The following is a 7,344-nucleotide window of genomic DNA, read 5'->3' as shown; positions in this document are numbered from 1 at the left end:
CGGCGGGGGCGGTTAGGGTTAGGGTTGGCGCGGGGCTCGGGTGGGCTGACGGGCTCGGGGCGGCGCCTTATAAAGGCCTGGTCGGGCGGAGTCCTGGTCGAATACGGCCCAAGGTCGGTTCGCGTTTTTTTTAAATAATTTCGCGCAGAAAAACAAATAAAGAAATACTAAACGGACTCCAAAAATCCTGAAACAAAATTTCCCCGACTTCTAAAATCAAGCCGGACAAGATGAACATTTATTTGGGGCCTAAATGCAATTTTGAGAAACGCGTATTTTTCCTAAATCAAATAATAATCAAATAAAATCCAAATAAAATCAAATATTTGTTTTTTAATATTTTTCCTCCAATATTTCATTATTTGTGGAGAAGTCATTTTATCCCCTCTCATATATTTTGATATGAAATATTTTCGGAGAGAAAAATAATTAAAACAAATGATCCTATTTTCAAAATTTGAGAAAACCCAAAGTATGAAAATAACGAAATCCCCAACTCTCTCCGTGGGTCCTCGAGTTGCGTACAATTTCTAGGATCGCAAAACAAAATGCAATAAAATATGTTATGCATGATGATCTAATGTATAACATTTCAAATTGAAAATTTGGGATGTTACAAACCTACCCCCCTTAAGATGAATCTCGCCCTCGAGATTCGGGTTGGCTAGAAAATAGGTGAGAGTGGTCCTTCCGTAGATCTTCCTCTCGCTCCCAGGTGGCTTCATCCTCGGTATGGTGACTCCACAGAACTTTGCAAAACTTGATAACCTTGCTGCGGGTGACTCGGCTGGCATATTCGAGAATCTTAACTGGTTTCTCCTCGTAGGTCAAATTACTATCCAACTGAATCGCTTCCAGGGGTACTGTATCTCTCAGTGGTATCTTAGCCATCTTCGCGTGGCACTTCTTCAACTGGAATACGTGGAACACATCGTGAACTCCCGACAATCCTTCGGGCAATTCCAACTTGTAAGCAACTTCTCCCATACGCTCCAAAACTTTGTATGGTCCTACAAAACGTGGCGCTAACTTTCCTTTAACTCCAAAGCGCTTCACTCCTCGAAGTGGTGATACTCGAAGATAAACTCTGTCTCCGACTTCGTAAACTGTCTCCTTGCGTTTAGAATCCGCATAGCTCTTCTGCCTGGACTGGGCTACCTTGAGCCTATCGTGAATCAACTTCACCTTCTGTTCAGACTCTTTAATCAAATCTGGTCCAAACAACTGACGGTCTCCAACTTCGTCCCACAACAACGGTGTCCTGCACCTCCTTCCGTACAGAGCTTCGAAAGGGGCCATCTTCAAACTTGATTGGTAATTATTGTTGTAAGAAAACTCTGCATATGGCAAATTGTCGTCCCAACTGGATCCATAATCTAGCGCACAAGCTCTCAGCATGTCCTCCAAAATCTGATTGACTCTCTCGGTCTGTCCGTCTGTCTGTGGATGAAAAGCGGTACTGAACTCTAGCCTGGTACCCAAAGTTTCGTGCAACTGATTCCAAAATATTGAAGTAAACTGGGTTCCTCTATCTGATACAATGGTCCTCGGAACTCCATGCAGACATACGATCCTGGTCATGTATATCTTTGCCAACTTAGCACTGGTATAAGTGGTCTTTACTGGGATGAAATGAGCTACCTTCGTCAAACGATCGACTACAACCCATATCGAGTCATAGCCTGAACGAGTCCTGGGCAATCCCGTGATAAAATCCATGCCTAGCTTATCCCACTTCCATTCGGGTATCGGCAATGGTTGTAGCAATCCTGCTGGCTTCTGATGCTCTGCCTTCACTCTCTGACATACATCACAAACTGCTACATACTCCGCAATATCCTTCTTCATTCCGGTCCACCAGAAACTGTCCTTCAAATCCAGATACATCTTGGTATTTCCTGGGTGAATCAAATATGGTGAATCATGGGCCTCTTGCAAAATCAACTTCCTAATCTCCGGATCATTGGGCACATAAACGCAGTCCTCAAACCATAAGGTATCGTGCTCATCCTCACGAAATCCCTTGGCTTTTCCTTTACTCAACCTTTCCTTTATCTCAGCAATCTCCTTGTCTGTCTTCTGAGCTTCTCTGATCTTATCCATCAAAGTAGACTGAATCTCCAATGCTGCTACATAGCCTCTCGGAACTATTTCCAAACATAGTTCACGAAGATCCTCTGCTAACTCCTTGGGTAACTCTCCAGTCATGAGTGTGTTGACATGGCTCTTGCGGCTCAACGCATCAGCTACTACGTTAGCCTTCCCTGGGTGATAATGCAATCTCATATCATAATCCTTAATGAGCTCCAACCATCTCCTTTGCCTGAGATTCAACTCCTTCTGCGTCAAAATGTACTTCAAACTCTTGTGATTCGTGTACACCTCACAATGGTTTCCGATGAGAAAATGTCTCCATGTCTTCAACGCATGCACTACGGCTGCTAGCTCCAAATCATGTGTAGCATAATTCAACTCATGGGGTTTAAGTTGTCGTGAGGCATATGAAACAACTCTTCCCTCCTGTATTAGCACTGCTCCAAGTCCTCGATGAGAAGCGTCGCAATATACTTCATAATCCTTGCGTTGATCTGGCAGAATCAATACTGGCGATGTAACCAAACGTTTCTTCAACTCCTGGAAACTAGCTTCACATTCCTCAGTCCAGTTGAACATGGTGTCCTTCTTCAACAGCTCCGTCATGGGCTTTGCAATCCTCGAGAAATTCTCAATGAATCTCCGGTAGTATCCTGCAAGTCCAAGAAAACTCCGGATCTCTCCAACTGATGTGGGTGATTCCCAGTTTGTCATAGTGTCAACTTTGGTGGGGTCTACTGCTATTCATTCTCCGGATATAACATGTCCGAGGAATCCAACTTCCTTCAACCAAAACTCACATTTGCTGAACTTGACGTATAACTGATGTTCTCTGAGCTTCTCAAGTACCAAACGCAAATGTTCCTTATGCTCCTCTTCATTCTTGGAGTAGACCAAAATATCATCAATGAACACCACGACGAACTTATCCAAAAACTCCATAAACACCTTGTTCATCAGGTTCATGAAATAGGCAGGTGCGTTAGTCAGACCAAATGACATAACAGTATACTCGTACAACCCATACCTGGTGGTAAAAGCCGTCTTAGGTATATCCTGCTCTCGAATCTTCAACTGATGGTATCCTGACCGCAGATCGATCTTGGAAAATACCTTAGCTCCTTGTAAGCGGTCAAACAGATCATTGATCATCGGCAGTGGGTACTTGTTTTTGATGGTCACTTCATTCAGTCCTCGATAATCAACAACCATCCTTAACGATCCATCCTTCTTCTCCACTAGAAGCACTGGCGATCCCCAAGGTGAAGAACTTGGGCGAATATAGCCTTTATCCAGCAACTCCTTAATCTGCTTCTTAATCTCCTCCAAATCCTTTGCGGGCATCCTGTACGGTCTCTTAGATATTGGCCCTGTGCTTGGTAAAAGCTCAGTCAAAAACTCAATGTCTCTATCCGGTGGCATGCCTGGCAACTCCTCTGGAAATACGTCAGGGAAATCCTTCACCACTGGCACTTCCTCCTGTACAACTCCTGATAAGGAATTCACTTGAGTCCTCTTCGACACATGCCGGGATACATACTTAATCCTTCTTCCTTCTGGAGTAGTAAGCAGGATCGTCTTACTGGCGCAATCGATGTTTCCTCCATACATCGATAGCCAATCCATTCCCAAAATCACATCCAAACCTTTCGACTCCAAAACTATTAGGTCTGAGGGGAAAACATGCCTACCTATGGCCAATGGCATCTGAAAACATCCTTGGCTTGCCATATACTCTGCTCCTGGCGAGGTTACTAACGTAGGTGTTCTAAGAACTTTGGTGGGCAACTTAAACTTATCCACAAATCCCCTTGATATGTATGAATGCGATGCACCAGTATCAAAAAGAACGATTGTAGTAAATGACTTAACCAGAAACTTACCTATTACTACATCGGGCTGTGCTTCAACCTCCTCCACATTCACGTGGTTCACATGTCCTTTGTTGAAAGGGTTGGGCTTCTTCCCAGAGCTTCCATCGCCATTTCCATTCTTAGCTTCAGGACACTCATTAGCATAATGTCCAGTCTTCCGGCACTTGTAGCAAGTGACTTGGCTCAGATCTCTCTTAGCTGGGGTTGATGGGTTGGTACGGTTCTGTCTGTTGCTTCCTCCATTCCCATTCCCATTCTTGGGTCCACTATGGTTGTGCGAACCTCCTGCTCCATGGGTATGCTGAAAAGGTCCTCCCGAATTCGGGGTAAAATGTGGCTTCTGATGAGCTCCAGAATTGTACTTCCCTTGTCCATACTTCCTCTTGCGGCTTTCAATCTGCTGCTGCTTCCCTTCAATCATGAGAGCTCTATCTACCAACTCCTGGTAGTTGTTGAAGGTTGCTACCATCAACTGCATGCTCAGCTCATCATTCAGCCCTTCCAGAAACTTCTCCTGCTTGGCTGCATCTGTAGCAACGTTATCTGGGGCATAACGTGCTAACTTACTAAAGTCCTCCACATACTGGCCTACGGTGCGTCCTCCTTGGCGTAAGTTGCGAAACTCACGCTTCTTCATGGCCATAGCTCCTGCTGAAACATGGGCAGTACGGAAAGCTTGCTGAAACTGGTCCCATGTGACAGTGTCAATAGGGTGGGTGGCTGTGTAATTCTCCCACCACGATGCTGCGGGTCCATCAAGCTGGTGTGCGGCAAAACGCACTCTCTCCGCATCTGTGCATCCTGTAGTGGTCAACTTCCTTCCAACCTTGCGGAGCCAATCATCTGCAACAATCGGCTCGGTGCTACTGGAATACACCGGCGGATTTAGCCTCAAGAAACGGGTCAAATGATCAACAGGTGGTGGTGGTGGGTTGTTTTTGTTGTTGTTGCCTTGGTTCTGTACTAGTGCTTGCATCAAGACATTCTGCTGCTGAATCAACTGAGTGATCTCCGGTGGGAAAACAAATCCGGTGTCGCGCCTCGGAGGCATCTGATGGGTTTAGAAAAGATGAGAATTTAGAATAGAATGAGGTCTAGAGAGAAAACACTACCCATATGCACATGGGACAAACACAATCAATATCACTCAAATCAATTCAAACAAGGCATACAATCGATCTAACTATCGTCACAAAGTGCTCGGACTATACTATATACATGGGGGAATACTACTACTGATTATGGTGGTCTACTAGAAATTTTGATCGGTCAAAGACTGCATGATATCTGCTCCAGCTTCATCAACAAAGTCATCTTCACTGGGGTCCGAGTCGGTGTCGTCGATGATGATGTAGTTATTCGGGCAAGCGCAATCATCTTCTTCTCCTCCTGGTGCTGGGTCTCCCATGAATACTCCGATCTTCTTTTCCAGGTCGTCATTCTTCTCCACCAGTGCGACGATTTCCTCCATATAATCCTCGCGTGTAGCCTTGAGTTCTTCCTCCAGCTCCGTGATCTTGGTCAATGCCTTCTTCAGATCCGCCATGCCTGCGCACATTTGGTTCTCCTGGCGACGAATGTGCTGGTTTTGCTCCTGGGTGAATGCTGCAATTGATCTATCCTTCTTGGTGCTGATCATCTCCCATTGCTCATCTCGGCGCCCACAAATCTGGTAAATGGTATCCTTAAGCTCCTTGTGGTAAACTTCTCCAATGCGTCCCATGGTGATGTGGGCTGCCATGCTCTTTCCTAGACTCCAGGTTGGTGCATCAAAGGAAAACTCTATGGGCTCGGTGACGGGCATGAACGTCCTTCCTGGAACTTGAACTTGAATCATCCAACGCTCCTCTTCTGGTAGTGTGGCGTTGTAGGTTCCGGTGAAGCTAGGTATTCCGATGTTCAGGTATCTAGTGACTTCCTTCAAGTGGCGTCCAAAGGGTGTATCTTCATCTGGTTGCATGAACTTGTTCTTTGCATCCGCCATCCTAAAAGAGTGAAAAATGGAGAGGAGTCAGAAATGAGAAGAGAATAGTGATCTAGGGTTTAAGCTTAGTGGTCGTGTCCTACAGTCAGCGTGTGCTCTGATACCATCTTCTAGCGATCAGACCTCAGACGGCTCATCCCTGAATCAGTAATGCTGACATGCACAGTACTCGAAGGATTTATAACAGAGTAGCAATCACACACTTATTACATCGAATGTCTCAAAAGAGAACTTAATACAATAAATATGGCTTAAGGCCATCTAAAAACGATAACAGCGGAAGACTTGGAAGATAAGCGAGTCCATCAACTCCAACGGCATCACTGAGTATAGAACCACGACCTAAGGCACCTTACTCGTCGTCTGAAAAGTCTGCAACATGAAATGTTGCAGCCCGAAAACGGGTTAGCAGATGGAATATGCTGGCAATGTAACACATAGAGAGTAATGAACAGAATAATGCTATACTACATGCATATTTGGCTGGTGGAAAGCTCTATGGTTACAGTTTTGCGAAAAGCCAATTTTTCCCTACTGCAAAGGAATAAATTTTATTTACTATCTTGGTGGTTGTTAAACATTGAGAATGGGTGACACCATCTCAATCCCAATTAAGTTTCAACATTAATCCCAACAAAATTAATTAAAGTAACATGATGAGATTCACATGATAATCCAAGTAATAGATACTCAAGTTGTCCATAACCGGGGACACGGCTAACCATGATTAGTTTATACACTCTGCAGAGGTTTGCGCACTTTTCCCCACAAGACTCGATCTCCTCCGTTGAGATTCTCGGACTACATGATGTTTGAGAAACGGATGACCGAGACATAGTCTTTCAGAAGCGTTTGCACCTTACGATCGGGTAGACAGTACCACCTACAACCCCTACATCTGCTAGTCTACCACTGTAAGAGTTCACACAACTTAATCAACTATGCTAGAGCCCATAATAGCTTGTGGCTGCACACGGAAGTTTCTAGCATGAATAATCTCATGATCCCTTTGAGCCTGGGTGGCGGTCCATAAAAAAAACAGGCAATCGCTAGAATACCCAGGTGCCTCAATCCACCCAGATGTGTGTTTAAGTAGCCACCTTAAATTGAACCTTTAATTAACAATCTCACATCTGTCATGGATACACTCACCCAATCCACGTCTACTAGCATAGCATAGCAATATAAGCAAACGTAGAAGTAACTCCCAAGGGTTTGGTAATAAACAGGGCAATAGATTCTACCTCATCAGCTACTTCCCAACCCACAATTTAATCAGATCCTAATCATGCAATTGTTTGAGGATTGATCTAATGCAATAAAACTGGGTATGAAAAGAGGTATGATCAAAGTGTTACTTGCCTTGCTGATGATCCGTGAAACCTAGGGATT

Source organism: Triticum aestivum, chromosome 6D (assembly GCF_018294505.1).
Source record: "Triticum aestivum cultivar Chinese Spring chromosome 6D, IWGSC CS RefSeq v2.1, whole genome shotgun sequence".
NCBI classification, from domain to species: Eukaryota; Viridiplantae; Streptophyta; class Magnoliopsida; order Poales; family Poaceae; genus Triticum; species Triticum aestivum.
This window is presented reverse-complemented; position numbering follows the sequence as displayed.